Source organism: Musca autumnalis, unplaced genomic scaffold (genome assembly GCF_047663935.1).
Source record: "Musca autumnalis isolate F117 unplaced genomic scaffold, ASM4766393v1 scaffold_3, whole genome shotgun sequence".
NCBI lineage: Eukaryota > Metazoa > Arthropoda > Insecta > Diptera > Muscidae > Musca > Musca autumnalis.
The window spans coordinates 147,085,419-147,102,552 of NW_027411866.1; the positions used below are offsets into that span (position 1 = coordinate 147,085,419).

Genomic DNA, 17,134 nt, shown 5'->3' on the forward strand with positions numbered 1-17,134 from the left:
GTACACATTTTTCGGAAAAGTAAAATGTATTTTTTAATATTTTTATAAAGTAAGAGCAATTGTTTCTGTGAACTAATTGTGCAAAATGTCAAGAAAATCATTGACATTTCCGCCATTTTCATCTTCAAATTAATGGTGTTGACAGCTTAACGATAATATCGATAGCAATCGATATTTTAAACTATTATATCGAAAATATCTAATGTTGGGAATATCGATGGTTTGCCAGCTCTACTAAAAAGTTGTACTGTTGTAAAAATTCAAAACGATTCTAGACATGTACTAAAACTGAACTTGTGTAAAAACTTTTGAAAATTTGTGTGAAGTAAATGAAGGAGTGGACCCACAAATGGAATGTTTCGAAGAAAATTATCTTTCGAACCATTTTAGCGAAAATGTGTTGAACAAATGTCAAATGCGTACATAAAAAGGGGATTAAAAAAATTGTTATTCATTTTGCACCCAATAAAGTATTTTTTGGTAGATTAAAAAAAATATTTTAATTAATAAAGAAAAAAATACAAAATTGGGATGAAGAAAAATTCTGTGTACTACCACGAGACCGTTTGCAAGAATACACATTTTTCTGTATTCGCAAAAAATTAGGTCATCAAACACAAAGCGTTTACATAAAAGCCGAAAAAAGAAGGCATCATCATCTCATTCAACAAGAACAACAACAACAAAAACGCAGAGTTGAAAAAAGCATGCATGCAAGCGCAAATAGAATTCATCAAAATTTTGTATAGATTTTTCCCCTCAGCAGCCATACATACAAACAACATTTGAATATGTGGATAATTGTGGCGGCGGTGTTGGGCATTAAAACTATTTTCAACACATTAGAGAAAATAATGAATTATCGACAGATTTTTATTCAGTCTGACTGAATGATGGACGTTGTCTGTGTGCTGTCCCGTCCGTCCATACATTCTCTTCGTATCTTTTCAACACAAATTATTTCCGTTTTTCACCACACCCCCACATTAGGTACCCCAATGAACACACACTCGTACAGCAGAGGGTACTACTGCCTAGCATCAATTGTTCGTTCGTTCATACCTAACCTAAAACTAAGCAAAGAGTAATAATATCAGGCAGCATAGCCGTTAAAATACAACACACAATAGCCAAACAGACAGTACAAAATAGAGAAGATGCATAACCAAACACAAACCGTCATCTCGTTATGGACTTTTGCAGACCTTACAAATCTGAAACTATTGAAATGGGCCGACGACACAACTGATGCTGCTGCCGTTGTTGTTGAATCAAATATTCCACACCACCGTGTAGTTAGTCAATTGGCAAAAACAGGGGCCGCCACACAATCAACCAAAAATTCAATCGGCGGTGTATGTGCAATGTGGAAAAGAGAGCAAAACTTAAAATGCAAGTCAGACGCCCAGCCAGCCAACCGAGCGAGCGAGCCAGCGACTAACCAACCAAACTGCATTCATGCATATGAAAAACAACATTGAGAAGTGTACACAACAAGCAGCAGCAAGCAAGCAGTGCACTTCATACAATGCCATATCAAATACATTGCCGTTGGTCGTCGACCGACTCGTTGTCGGTCGTCAGTCAGTCACCACACACCGTCGTCCGAGTCTCATATAAACAAATCTCAACAACAACAACAAGAAAAACTTTCAAACAACAGCGAAAAAATTGCAAACACGAAGATGAAAGACAGAAAAAAGAACACGAATGGGCAACCAAACAACAGAAAAAAATGAAATGAAAACTAAAAACCAGTTTAAAAGGGGAATGGACTCCAAGTAGTGATAAGACCGACGACGACGACGAAACGGCATACGAAATGAAAACACAGCAACAACAACAGAAGTGACAAGCGAAAAAATAATTTTATGAAAAAAAAAATCAAACAAGAAATGATACACGACCGACCGACTACTACACAACGAGAGTTGGGGCCAGACCAATCTAACAAAAAAAAAAAACCGAAACAATCACAATAATAACAACAAGCAAATGGGGGGCAAAGCCATTTCAACATCGATCTTAGATACGACAACGACCAGACGACGAATGAATATTTGCAACAAATCTCAAATGGTTTGATGCAAACAGGTTTTCTTTCTGGTTGTGAGTCGGTCGTTGTTGGTTGGTTTGAATCAATAGGGTGGAGAAAGAAAATTATTGGTCCAAATATTCGTACAAAAATGTTATTTCAATTCACATGTAGGTATGGTATGGCTGGTTAAGCAAAAACTTGTAATAATATCAACAAATTGTTGCTGGATATCATCTGTTGACGCAGAAGTTCTGCAAAAGATAGCGATTCATTTTAAAAAGCAAAGAAACAAACCAATTGTGTTTGTTTACGTTTTACAGCTTTCTTGGAAAATATAATAAAACTACAATTCTTGCTGGAAAAGTAAGCAGACAGACCTTATGTGTTAGTTTTGGCGATTTTTTGTAAGACGGTTTTCCCTCGATAGGTAAATATTAAATTTGCGAGTCAGTTATGGAAGTTGGAAATCCCACAAAAGTTGTTTAAGCATTATAACCCCCATTATTATAAGTCTTCTTTTGTTATAGTTTGGATTTACCAAACAGATTTATAGCGTTCCGGTTAACTTAAAGTAAAAAGTGATGATTGAATTTCAAAGAGGAGCTTTTTAACATTAACTTTGAATGTAAAAATTATATTTTTAATGCCTCCAAATTGGTTAATTTTGATAGTAAAAGATAGTAAAAGAACACATATAATAATGGCCCTAAGATGTACTTTACTGTGTTCATACATACAAACCATATGAAGTATGCTTTGATTTCGTTTACATATAAAAATAATACAGTATGTAATACAAGTTTTGTGAATACACCCAATAGAAAATCAAGTCATCGACGACATTTTCGTCGACGATTCGTTGACGAAATTACCGAAATTGTCATGCACGACGCGATGCATGACCATGTCTTGCAAAGTGTCGTGGCAACAAACTCAAAAATTTTCAAAAAAGCGTGCTATGAAATTATTGTTCACATATTGATTCAAATATACAATTTTCATTTTGGAATAATTGTAAGATAAAAAAATCATCAAATTCTGAAAGCACGTCAGTACTAAACAGTTTGCTTCAAACAAAGAGCGGTAAGTGAGAAAAATTATCTTAAGGAACTTAAAAAATAATTTAAGTTATTCTTTTAATACATATATGTAGCGAAGTCATGGCAAATTCCGAAAATCCCAGCGGTTTTAAAAGATGCGGCAGTGGTATATGGTAAGATTATAGATTATTTTAGTGGTTATTGTCAACATCCATTAATAATGTTTTCTTTTTACAGAATCCATATATAAGGCAGGTCGCCCCTCCATAGGTTGTGATGAGAAAATTCAAAAATAGGTGGATCGGAGAATATTCTGGAACGAATCATTATTAATCTAAGATAACATTTATAAAATGATGTATTTTTAATGTAATAAAAATAAAAATTTGACACACGACAACAAAATGAAATTGTCTTTAGTAGGGTCGTTAACGACAAATAGCAAGACAGTGTCTGTAAAGCTGTCGTCAACGAAAAAACGAGTTTTTTGTCTTCGAAGTCGTCGTCGACGACAGCTTCGCTTACCTTGTCGCCCAAGTTGTCGTGCATGAATACTGGGACACTTGTGTGAAAAAGTCGTCAACGATCCCAAAGGGCTGTCTGCAAGGAGTCGTGAACGAATTGGAAATGTCGTGTACGATTCATCAATGTTGTCTTAAAGACACTTTCTATTGGGCATATGAAAAATAAAGTCAATTCAAATTCAGTTTTTCAAATTATCGGCTGTGTTTTAATTCTCTCTCCGCCTATAAGTTGGTGACCCTTGACGCTGAATATTTTTCAAGCAACCTAATTTGTGCCTCAAATCGCAACAATGACAAGCAAATCAGGAACAGCCAGTAGTGTATCTCAACAGAATGCAATCCCATCTGTTAATTCGATGCAATATGGCATTAAAACTCCCCGATTTTGGAGAGAAAATCCGTCTCTTTGGTTTGTCCAGGTGGATGCGCAATCTGCTTTGAATGGAATTGATACCGAGCAGAAAAAGTATTACATAATAATCGCCGAATTGGATACAGAATTGCTGACATGTAAGTGACATCGTTTTGAATCCACCTGAAGACGTATATACACAATTGAAAAAACGTTTGGTTGAACATTTTTCCGTCTCTGAGGAAAAACGCATTAAGCAACTTCTCAACGATCGGGAAATTGGTGATAAGAAACCGAGTAACCTGCTACGGGAAATGAAGAATCTTGCTAATGGTGGTGTCAACGACGAATTCCTGCGTACAATGTGGATGCAGCGACTACCAACCAGTGTTGCCGAATTTGCTGATTTATCGTCATTTTGACGATTTTTTGGCCCAAAATTTAAAAATGACGATTTGACGATTTTATGGTCCAAAATGACGATTTTTTACCTAAGCCAGAAATGCATGAAATAAAAGACGATAACTACATTTGACCAAAGTTTCACGAAAGATTTTAAGGAAAGCAATGTTCCAACTCGATTTTTGAGCTTTTTAATGTTTTATAGCAATTTCCAGACGGCTATATTTAGGCACATATCTGGCATATCTAGGCACAGGAATTTTATAGTTTTTGCCCCACATTCAAATTACATGAGCTGAAAATTTTCGTTTAGTTTTGGTAATGAATAAAAATCTTCCTTAAAAAGTTTTCGAGATAAAATATTACTTATATATATTTTGTTATAAAATATATGAGCCCAGCTTCTTTATTAACTTCCTACAAATGCCCTCTTTAAGTTGTCAGCCAGTTTTTAATGAAAATTTTTATCGATTTTCGACTGACCAACAACCAAAATGTACGTGTACGGACAAATATGGACAGGTACACTGTCAAGCAAGCGATATTTGAGCTAAGCTACCATTTAAAATGACAATGTGTACCCAGATTTACCATACTGCATTGCTTCAAGCTCGATAACTATAGGAAAACTATAATCTTCTGAAAGCTGTATTTATAGCAGTATTTAAGTGATGTTGGGTTAGATTTATTGCTGTGGATTGTATATCTTATGTTGTCAGTCTCATTCACAAAAATAGCAGCGAAAAATCGCATTAAACGGTAACCAAACCGAGTTTTGGACCATGTTGACGATTTTTTGACGATTTTTCAAATATTGTTGACGATTTGACAATTTCTGATCAAAAACTGTCGGCAACGCTGCTACCAACACATATCCAAGCAATCCTGTCTACATCATCGGAATCTCTTGAAGCAATTTACTTCGCAGATTTTCAGTCATTTGTAAAGCAACTGACTATACGGAAGTCAGCCTGTGTGTGAGACCTCCACCCATAAGCGACTATGAGAAGACTCTACCTAGGGACACCATATCGCGGTACTGTCTCAACTCCGTTAAGGTATCTCTAGAGTCAAAAATACCAAAATGTGGTCAATCCCCGCACATCTCGAAACAAATTTTCAAATGTCCAGCATTCACACAACAACGATTTTCTTATTATGTCAAGCACGTAGAGAGGAAGGGCACACGTTGACCTAGCACCTTGTTCTCATTTAGTAATGAAAAACTGGGAGAAGTTTCCAAACAATCTCCCAGGAAAATCAATCTCAGACCGGACTGGAGACGGGACAAATGACAAATACAGGTCATCGAACATATTTCATTATATTGGGCTGTAAAAAAGGTATTACAGTAGAACTTCGATAATTCGTACCTCGATAATTCGTAATCTTCGATAATTCGTAACAAACTGCCGGTCCCTTGAAAAAATCGCGATATTTCGTAAAAATTACACGCATTTTGGTCCCCTCGATAATTCGTAATTTTTCAGCTCAAAACATTTTCTAATTTCATAAAAATTTTATAATTTCGTTGTTAACAAAACATTAACATAATTTTATTACAAATGTTTACGCACCAAATGCACAGCATCAATAATTCTCGCGAAATTACACAATCACTAAACGATGTCAATGGCTTTTACCGTTAGTTTTTTTGATGATGTTTTGTCATGAATATCCCGATGTAGAAAAGGCTTTAGTTTTATGGTATTGACAATGCCGAGAGTCTAATATGCCAGTTTCAGGTCCATTATTAATGGAAAAGGCCCAACTTTTCGCCAAAAAGTTAAATGTGAACAATTTTAAAGCAAGTAACGGCTAGATTGATAACGTAAAAAAACGAAACAACATCACGTATAAAAAATTAGTGGAGAAAGTGCTGCCGTCGACGAAAATGTTAGCTTATAATGGAAATAAAAACTTAAGGATCTCATAAAAGATTATGAGGCCAAGGACATTTTTAACACATATGAGACTGGACTATTTTATAAATGCTTACCAGATCGCACTTTTTGCTTCAAGAATGAAAAGTGTCATGGTGGAAAACATAGTAAAGAAGGAGTGACTTTACTATTTGCTGCAAACATGGATGGCATGGAAAAACTAAAGCCTCTATTGATTGGAAAGTCAGCAAAGCCCAGATGCTTAAAGAACATAAGAACTTTCCCAGTAGAATACCGGTACAATAAAAAAGCTTGCATGACAACTGAAATATTTAACGAATGGCTTTAAATGTTGGTTGTTATTAAAACCTCATATCACAGGCTTTTTTCATGTTTAATTTCATATATTTTAATTTTTAAATCAAGTGTACTTATTTAAGCTATATGAATAACTGTTTTTATTTTTTTTCTGAATTTTTATATAAGTTTTTCAATAAATGAAAAAACCTTGATAATTCGTATTATTTTATTTTAACCTAATTCGTAATCTCGATAAATCGTAATCCTCGATAATTCGTAAAAATTGTCTGGTCCCTTGAATTACGAATTATCGAAGTTCTACTGTACATACAGTGAGCCATAGTCAAAAGTATCCACTTGAGTTTTTTAAATTATACACTGAATGTCTGAGTTCGATTCACATGCAAGAGAACTTAACAGTTATCAGTGGTCGCACAAAATTTCTCAAAGTAATATAAAAGGAAGTCCCAATATCATTGAGCTAATATAGGGGTTGACTCATTAATATGAGGATAGTTTCCGTAAGTATTGTTGTAGTACTGTTCTCAAGTCTAATAAAAACGATTGTTATCCGAGCACAATGGTTCAAGAATCGATACCTAACAAAATGCAATGAAAACAATATCTGTTAGTTTCCGAGAAATAGTTGTTTCTTTCTCCAGAAATTTGCAAAAATGATGTATTTTCCAAAAATTCCGAAAAAGTTCTCGTCTTTAGGATTGAAATTCCAACTTTAGTGGACTAGAGCTTTTAGGGAATGTGTGTTTTTTATGTTTCCCATATAAATAATATCTTTTTTTTTTTTTAAAAAAAGTGAAATTTTTTAGTATATGAGTTTTTATATGAGTTATATTCGTTTTATGAAAACCCAAGGGATATTTATTTTTTAATTTTTGAACAAAATTTCAATTTTTTTGTAGTTTTATGGTCTTTTTATTGGTGTTTGACCTTTTGTAATAGATTGGAACATATGAAAAATTCAAAATATGAAAAAAACTCAACATTTTAATTTTGACATTGAATCCCTCTGCAAGTATTAGACTGAATTAAATGTTTTTAATGCATCGGAAAGCTGAATTTGTTATCTGTTTGTGTGTTATAATGAAAATATTTCTATACCTTCGAAAGTTGCAGAGCGTTGACCAGAAAAAAAAACGATTTTGAATCACTGTGCGGCGCCCAATACATTCGACGGCCCAATTTTTTTCGTTATGTCACATCACATTTTCCATAACCATGTGAAAATCCCGGCCAACCAAACGTCCAGAGAGTTAGAGAATCCACCAATGAACTCTTCGGAGAACTGTCAACTTTTCCACATCGTAATATTTTTCCAAACGTAGATCAAGAAGACTGGTCATATAGGTTTACTCTTTCGCAAAAAAGTACACATCGTCCGTCTTATACCTTCCAGACATGGGCCATGCTCGAATGTGGACTATCTATATCAATCCGCTTTTTCGCCTAACAGAAAAAATTTCAAAAGCGTCGCAATAGTGTAGTTTAATTTCTTTGAGATTTTCAAAAAAATCTCCAAAATACCCTACCGGCACCAACTAGAATGACTGAAGAACACTATAACTTACGAATTTAGTATCGGATTTTGCCGAAACTTTACACATCGTAAAACTTCTTCCGATCGTACATAACTTTCACGAAGATCTTCGGGTAGTGAAATGAAATCCCTGAAAAAAGTTTAATATCTTCGCTTCTGACATAGTGGTCGTCATGACAGGTTTCGAAAGGATTGATTTCCAAAATTATATCGAGTTACAGGATGAACTATGTAGGTCCATTCTCTCAGATACCACCTCCACGAGAGTTCAATAGTTTTGAGCTTTAATTCGGTTTAAGGCCTCTTTTCGAATTGTTTTTAAATTTGAATAGTGGTTTGTTGTTGTGTTAATAATTTTTTGGGCCCCAAATTATCCCAACCTTTTTGGCCGGCCACTTCATACACCTCTCGCACCAAATTTGTAGTAGCCTTTGTTACACGCTATACTTTTATTATCTTCTGTATGTCGAAAGAAGAATGTGTGCGAATGAAACACGCCCGAACTTTAGTTTTCGAAATAATTTTAGCCTTGCTTTTGCTTCAAAACTAAAAACAAATTTGAAAAAACACACAAGAGTTTGGACGTGTTTCTTTCGCACACATTCTTCTTTCGACATATAGAACAGGCTTTTAATAATGGCCTGAATATTTCAAAAACTCCACAAAAGTGGTATTCTTGCAATATTTTGTTTTTGTAGACCCAAACACCAAAAAATGAACGCTGGAAACTTCTAAAAACTCTTTTGTCGTCTACGAAAATGCTACTTCTTTTTAAAATTGGAGTTCTATTCATGGTACATTTAGGCCCGCTACACCCGTTAGTTTTTTTGTACCATCTTATATGCCTGCTTATTCTTTTTCTTTTCTACATGTTGTTTCAAATTCCTATCGAATCGCCAATTCGTCGGTGTCATGCTTAAGTGTTCCATACGCCATTTGCCTGATTCGAGAAAAACTCAAATTAATGTTTAAGGTCATACAGGACAAAAATGGTGCAATAATCCAATACTTTAAAAGCTCAGTTCTACTTAACTAAACTCATAGAATATAACAGTAGTTTATTTTAGTCAGATATCTGTGATAGTCTAGAAGTTATGGCCAATTTTTATAATTGCAAAAAGTTGCTGAATGGTTCCATGGAATCTTTTTTTCATGTTTTTGGCAGTTTGTGTCACATGGAACACATTTTGTCACATTTCAACCAAAACACTTTTTATCAATCGTGTTCCACCTCCCTTATATGAAGTGCTACTGTGGAGTTTAAAAATCAGGACTTTAAATGAAACATTTATTTTTCTCATATAAATACAATAAGGACTATAATTAAAGGTTTCCTTAAGACTTATTTAAGGGATTGCCTCCACTTATCACTACTTTTTTGTGGTAAAAATTTCGATCGGACAAAACGGATTGATATTTTGCATTACTAAGGTAACATAAAACATTTAAACGCGATTTTCTTATAATACCATTTTCGTAGTCGGTTAGTTTCAAGCTGAATGGACGTTTCTGAGTATATTTTTGTGGACTTACATCAAAATTTTGTCTTTAAACAAGGGATTTTTTGTTTAAACGATTTATAAATTTTCGTTTTCATATAACAATACAATAATCAAAAATATTTGAATTTAGAAACTGTTATTCTTCAGTTTTTAAACCAATCCCTTTTTGAAAATATGTTCCATGCGCCACACTTTTCCGTAACTTGGCAAAAATGGGCAATTTTTTGTTCCAAACGCCATCATTTTTGGTGCGGAACAATTCGTTTTTGTCTCTTTTTGTTCCATACGACAAACGACATGGATATGGAACTAAAAAGTTAAAAGTTTTTTTGTTCCATACGCCAGGCTTTATGGATATGGAACAAAACGACAAGATTTTTTGGGTCACAAAGCGGATATGGAACATACTGGCATCTGAATATCTCAGAAACTATAAGAGATAGAGAAAAGCCGACCAAAAAATTCGAAAGAGCATGGTTCAAAACCTTGTAAGGTACCTTTATCTCAAAATGTCAAAAATGGCGTATGGAACACTTAAGCATGACACCGACGAATTATTACCTCTACCTTAATAATTTTGCGACAAAAAACTGATACATTTTTTACAAAATCATTTGCCAAATCTATTACAACCAAATAAATCATCACTCGTTAATGTTTGCAGCTAAACAAGTTTTATGTGCCGGTCGGTATGTGTCTCGCGCCTTGTTGTGACTTCCCCAAGTTTGATGTTCGATTCGATGCTGTTATAATTGTTTGATGGGGTGTTCTTTCGCATTTGTTGTTATCTCGTGATGTTGTGTTGTCGGTCGTCGTAAATTGTTTTGGTTTGGTATGCACATTTGTGTGACGGCGGCGGCGGATAGGTTTCGTGTGTAAAACGTTTTAGTTTAACAGTTCATGCCGATGAGTCAAGGTCGAGAGACCGTATACAACGTCACGTAACGTCAGCGAATTTATTTTTTGCTGCTAGTACTAGTTGGCGGTGTTGTTGTTACTATTTTATGAAATGAGACTCATACAGAAAAAATTTCGTTTTCAATTCACACCGATGGCGATGATGATATTCGGGCGCAAGTGAATGCATACGATACGTGAGTGGTGCTTCTTGATGTGTATGAGCGAATAAGTGTGTGTCGTTGTTGTTGTTGGGGATGTGTATGGATTCACTCGCCCATATAATGAAGAAGACGACGTGCGACGGAGTAATTTGTGTTTATGTTTGCACAGATAACGATACGGAGCAAATGACGACGACGTTGATGATGATGATGGACGGACGCCAACCAACCAACAAATATAACGAATTGAACGAAAAAAGCACTTTTTGTATTTTTAGTTACGGGAATGGAATATTTTTAGAATATTTTCAGTGTTTTGTTTTCGGTTTTTCTTTTTGGCTGCTATTTACACACAAAAGAATTCAAACACAATAAAAACTAGTTATTGTTGTTGATTTTGTGATAAAGCGAAAACAAAAATACACTGGGAGAGATTTTCAACGTAAAGTGTAATTTCTTTTTAATGGAGAATATTAGGGCAATGAAGAATGAGAAAAAACAGGCAGTAGTAGGTATTTGCTACAACAATGGGATTTTTTTGTTTCTTATCAGTTGAAATTTTTTAATTAGTTAAAGTAAGAAATATTAGTATACCTACCTATTTGTCAATATTTAAGGTGCTTATTTATACATTTACTTCCCTAGTTTAAGATTGATAAGAAATTTAGCTGGAAATATTGCAAGGAGGATTGTTGTCACTTGTGTTTTGAAAATATGGGACAGTCAGTGAAAATTTGGAAAAATGCTCTGGGTAAAACCAATAAAGAATTTGTGATAAGTTAATTTAACCCATATTTACTGAAATGTGACAAGTTTTAGAATTTGGAAAATGCAAATGAAAATATATTCGTAAAAAGGTTATTAATTTTCGTGAACAAGCAAAAATTAGGCAAGCAGTTTACCACAAACATAAAGAACATTGAAATTAGATAAGGATGTGGCAGACTTTAGGAAATTTGTTTGGAGTGACTTTGAACTTTAAGAAAAGGGCTACAACTTTAAGAAAAACGCTACAACCCAGTAAAGTTTAACCCTGATTTTGACATCGTTGTTTTAAAAGCAACTAAAATTGGAAGAAAAATGCACGTTATACCCCGGTTACACTTAACCGGATTAACCCAGTGGGTTTGTGTTGCAAATATCAATTCCATAGCGCAAATGTCAAATAAATCCTGATAAAGTGGGTTAACCCGGCAAAAAGTGCTAATGCAATCGTGCTATAAACGATTTTCGAACAGATTTATTGTAAAGCTGTTATAGGTACCTACCCTACAATATTATGTGAGTATCCTCATAAGAAGTTGGTTTTGGTTCAAAAGTTTGTAACAAATCGAAATAATGGGCGTAGACCTTTTTATTAATGAAAATGAATGTCTCGATGAACTGAGGTGATCATCTGTTTCCGTTCTTTCTATGCCTATCTAAAACTTCTCAATATTTGAAAATAAATAAGCCAAGGAACACGTTTTTTGTAAAAGTTCAGAAATCGATTTTCCTGGCCAAAACCGCACTTTTTTGTTGTCACCGATTGTTAACTTCTATATGGGATTCGATAGTAAACATATTCAATATTGGAAGGTGTGGGCGTGCGTCCACCTAAAAACGACCATTTTTCCCAATTTCGGATAATAGGTACGTAATTTCTGAAATTTAGTGGACTAGAACTTTTAGGGAACAGCTAGACCCCAAGTTTGTTTGTACGATATCCGTTTCAGACAATTTTGAGTCGATCTAGCAATGTCCGTCCGCCTGCCTGTCTGCTCTCGAATCGCTTTGATTTTTGTTGCAGCCACTTGTATTGACTACCCCCATTACGATGAGTTAATTTTTTCAGGAGCAAGTCCATACTTCCTCAGAAATCAGCACGAAAACTGCAAACAACCCAAAATGTGTCGTAGTTGCAGCGCACGATAACTCTCGAACGGATCAACATATTTGGTTCAAATTTTGGGTCTTTCAATATTTTGTCCAAACTTAGGTTAGGTTGTCCTATGTCCTTAAAAAGAAAGGACATACACTTAAGCCAGAAGAGGCCTGTTGTGCGCTATAATTTTATGTGTCCTGGAAGTTGTTGTTGCTAGTTTAGGAGTTCCGTCCAATTGACGTAGTCCCTCAAGTTTTTGAACCCGATGTCCTTGATATGGTCGAGTCCTGTAATTATGTCGTTTCCCATTAGTTGAGTTCTCAAGTTTGTGAAAGCCTGGCAGTGGCAGAGATAGTGTTCCAACGTTTCGTTGTCCTCGCCACCAGGGCTGCCAGATTTGACGATTTTTTGGTCAAAAATTGACAAATGACGATTTGACGCTTTTTACCCAAAAAATGACGATTTTTGGATATTTTGCTAATGCAGTCATAAAAAATTTTGTAAAATATGAATTTGTAAAAAAATAGTTGATTTTAAAAATTAATTGTTAAACAATAATCACAATAGTCGTTAATTTTGAACGTAGAAGCTTGAAATTTTGCCAGAACATGTATTTTAGTTTTTTGTATCAGATTTCATCAATGGTGACGATATGTTTGGGTGCATATGCAAAAGGAATTTTCAACTAGAACCAAACTGAATTTAATGGAAACAAGCAAAATATATAATTGCACTGTTGCAGGTTCTGGAGTCTGCCCGATCAGTCTGCTGATATCCTTTTTACTCATCACTAGGAGGTCACTTGTTTTGTCCTGGTCTGGGTTTCCCCATAGGATTTTTGTAGTTTTTCCCTTTTCCTGGTTATTCCATAGGGATACATGAGCATTCTTTGCCCAAGCTTTTAGTTCTATACGCGCCGCCTTTAAAGGTTTGGCATTGTCTAGACTTACTGTAGGTAGCTCCCTGGCATGTTTTGCTAAGGAGTTTACTACTTCGTTTCCCGTAATCCCTATGTGTCCTGGTACCCATATAATGTTTACCGAGCCATAATGGGAATAGTCGTTAATTGAATTTTTACACTCTAAGACAGTTTTCGATATTGTTGCCTTACTTGTTATAGCTCTAATTGCTGATTTACTATCCGTAACGATGTTAACTGTGAGTGGCCTTGTATTTGTTTTAAACCAGTTCAGACATTCTGTGATCGCTCGGATTTCGGCCTGGAGGATCGTGTTATGATCCGGCAGACGAAGGGTGATCCTCGTTTCCGTGTCTACGATATAAAGACCCAGTCCCGTTCTCCCCCCTAACACAGCCCCGTCCGTAAACCCGCAGCTTCCAGCGGGAATCTGTGCAAGGGTTCCATCGATCCACATATCTCTGTCCGGTATTAGAACTACACACAGAGCTACTTCACTTGATTCTGGTATCCGGTCCGATACTATTTGATTTATAGGTTCACCCGTTGTGAACCGTAATATGCATTGGTGGTATGTTTGGTGGTCTCTTCGGATCCACTCGCTCATCGCTTTCAGTCTTATAGCCGCGATGGCTGCTTCATACCTTACCTATCGGGTGGACAAATAGAATTTTCTCTAAAGCCCTAGTTGTCCAAACTTAGTTTAAGTTCGAAGATAGACCATATCGGCCCACTCCTTCCGGTACCTCCCCCACAAAGGTTCAAAATTGTTCGCCAAGATTGTGGGCCTGATAACTCTAGGAGGGAGTAACCGAATTGAGCCAAACTTTGCTATTGGTAATATTACTTTCAAGCATAGATCGGGTTCTAATATGGACTATATCGGTCCACTCATTTGGGTACCTCCCACACAAAATTTGGAAAAATATAGTTAAACAACTCCTCTGATCTTATTAATTTGTGATGCAGCAGGTTGCACTTGCGGCCCCTGTTACGACGTTGTCATTTTTTTTTTCGTGGGCAAGTCCATACTTCCTGAGATAATGACCCAAAAAGGTCCAGAAAATCTTACCGGCACAACCTAAACTGGCTAACGTGTAAAATAACTCTTTAAGAGATAAATCGAGATCCTGGAAAATTTTCCCAACAGCTAAAAAACCTACAGAAGTATTGTGTTAACTTTTTTCTTCGGTTACGTGGCTGAGGGTATGTCTCTGTCGGCTCAGCTGACTGATACTTTCTTACTTGTTAAATAGTTAGAATATATAAAAAACTCGAAATCACTCATATTTTGATGCAAAATATGAAATTTTTTTTAACTTTGACCTTGAATTCCTTTGCAAATTTTAGACCGAAGTTAATTTTTTTGATTCATCTCAAAGTTGATTGTGTTATATGTTGAATAAATTATGAAAAACTTTTCTGAATCACTTTTGCAGCGTACATTTTTAATCCTTTTCCAGGTAGATATCGTAAACCATTGGCCTTATTATTTTACTGAAAGATATAATCACCACCGTTTCCATATATTTTAGGAAGACACTCTAGGATGTGCAGATCGGATACTCAATTCATAAGCTATCGTACTCATCAGTAATTTTATTTTAGCTTTATTTCAGGGAGTATGGAATTGCCCCTGATGAAAATTGTACCGTCGTATAGGAGCCGGTGAATACAAGTTGTTACAACAAAAATCAAAGCAATTCGAGAGAAGGTCCTAAACTGAACTTTTTTTTTATTTATTTATTTCAATTCATATTTGCCTAGTCTTTCGACCTTAAGCTGTATACTACATTATAATGTTTATATAACAAAATTAATATAAAATAAAGTAATAAGTAAGGAATATTTAAACTACTCAAACAACTTTTTACGAACTTTTTATGAACTTTTACGAAATTTTGCGTAGGCGGTACCCGAAGGAGTGGACCGATTGAGTCCTTATTGGAACCTCATCTAAGCCTGGTAGAAATTTCATGATGTACAAAGTATGGGCCAAATCGGTTATTCCCTTCAAGAGTTATCGTGCGCACAAATTTTCCGAACATTTTCGAACTTTTGTGGGGGAGGTACCGGAAGGAGTGGACCGATGTAACCCATCTTCGAACTTAAACTAAGTTTGGGCAAAATATTACGAAAGCCAAATTTTTGGACGGAATCGGTTGATCCGTTAGAGAGTTATCGTGCGCTCCAGCCAGCCAGACAGACGGACGGACATGGCTAAATCAACTCCAAATTGTGTGAAACACATTTCGTCCAAACATACCAAACCATTATTTCGATGAGGCACATTTTGCCCGTATGTAAGTGTAGCATAAATGCTGAGGGAATAAAAACACTAAAAAAACTGAAATTTTCATAAGTCCTTGGAACCCAAGGTGTACCCCATATAATTCCCTTCTGACACTGAAAGTTCGGAGACTGGTGGAGAGTATAACTAGCAGACTGGAACTTATTCCCAAACGAAAGGGATTTAAAACTGAATAGGTATGGACGAAAATATTGAAACTAGTCACAATCCAGTGAATTTAGGGCATTTTTTTCATTTTTGGAGGTTATTCAAATTGACAGATATGTTTCAGTTTCTGTATTGCGTTGTATTCTTACATTATTAAATACAACTACATACTTTTGAAGTTCTTTTTAAGTAAAATAAATGTTGGTAGTAGGGTGTGCTAATTATGTTACCAACACTGTAGATTGAATAACATTTAGCAATTTTAAATTTAATTTGCATGTTTTCCAACTTCAATTGGGTCCCTACCGTTTATTTTCTTTTTATGTGGCCTAGTGTAACTTAAAGAAAGCTTACTTCATATGTTTTTACAGTGTTTTATTTAACTTGCTTTTTTATTTAAAAATGGTTCCTTTGCTGATCGTCCTATTTCTTTTAGGTACAAAATAGGTTCATATCAACAAATTTATTCGTTTGGAAATGGAATTTAACTTCATAACTTTCATTGTGTTCTATTGAGAATACATTTAAAGAATAATGTCCACTAAATAAGAGGTACTAAAAATTACTTTCACGACACAAAACGACATTTTCACATTTTCTTGACAACTTAGTAAGTTGAAATTATAGGTGGTGGCAACACACAAAATTTGAAATGTGGATTTTTCAAACAGCACCAACAACAAGGTATTAGAAGGGTAACTCGACTTGCTAAAATAAAGAAATTTATAAGTACCTATAAAAAAATACCAACAATAATTTCTGCACACAATATTCATAGAGAGTTGCTGTTCAAGTAGTAAAGGTTTCTTTGGGTTTGCATGTATTAGTATAATAAAAAAAAAATAATAAAAAATATCTAGCAGCCAACAAAAAAAAAAATCTGATGATGTCTTTCGTTTAAGTTTGGTTGGTTGTTGGGTTACATGATTTTTTTTTTTTTTGCTTTTCCATTTTATTATGTACATACAAACTTATGTACATACTACATACATATGTATGTACATTGTACATGGTGTTCATTTATATTCTATGAAAGTAGCTTTTTATATACAACAAATTGTGTTTTTTTCATGTTTTCTGTTTGAAATTTATTTCGTATCTCTACTAATGCCTGCTTTTATCTTTTTGCGTTTGCTCTAATTTTTTTCTTGTTAAATTCACATTATCATAATGAAACGGCAAGCAACAAAGAAAGAAAACCTTGTTTTTAATATGTGATAGAGGGAGCTCTCTGGG

At 35.0% G+C, this 17,134-nt stretch overlaps 1 protein-coding gene and 1 long non-coding RNA gene across 15 annotated transcripts in view; one reads left to right on the top strand and one right to left on the bottom strand.

Moving 5' to 3' along the window:
• Positions 1–17,134, bottom strand: part of Tlk (Tousled-like kinase) — a 130,608-nt gene that overhangs the window by 13,412 nt on the left and 100,062 nt on the right. The gene's annotated exons all lie outside the window — the stretch shown is intronic.
• LOC141397887 (uncharacterized) lies at positions 2,604–3,370 on the top strand. Its single transcript, XR_012411558.1, has 3 exons — positions 2,604–3,121; positions 3,192–3,251; positions 3,316–3,370. It is a non-coding gene; the product is annotated as an uncharacterized lncRNA (long non-coding RNA).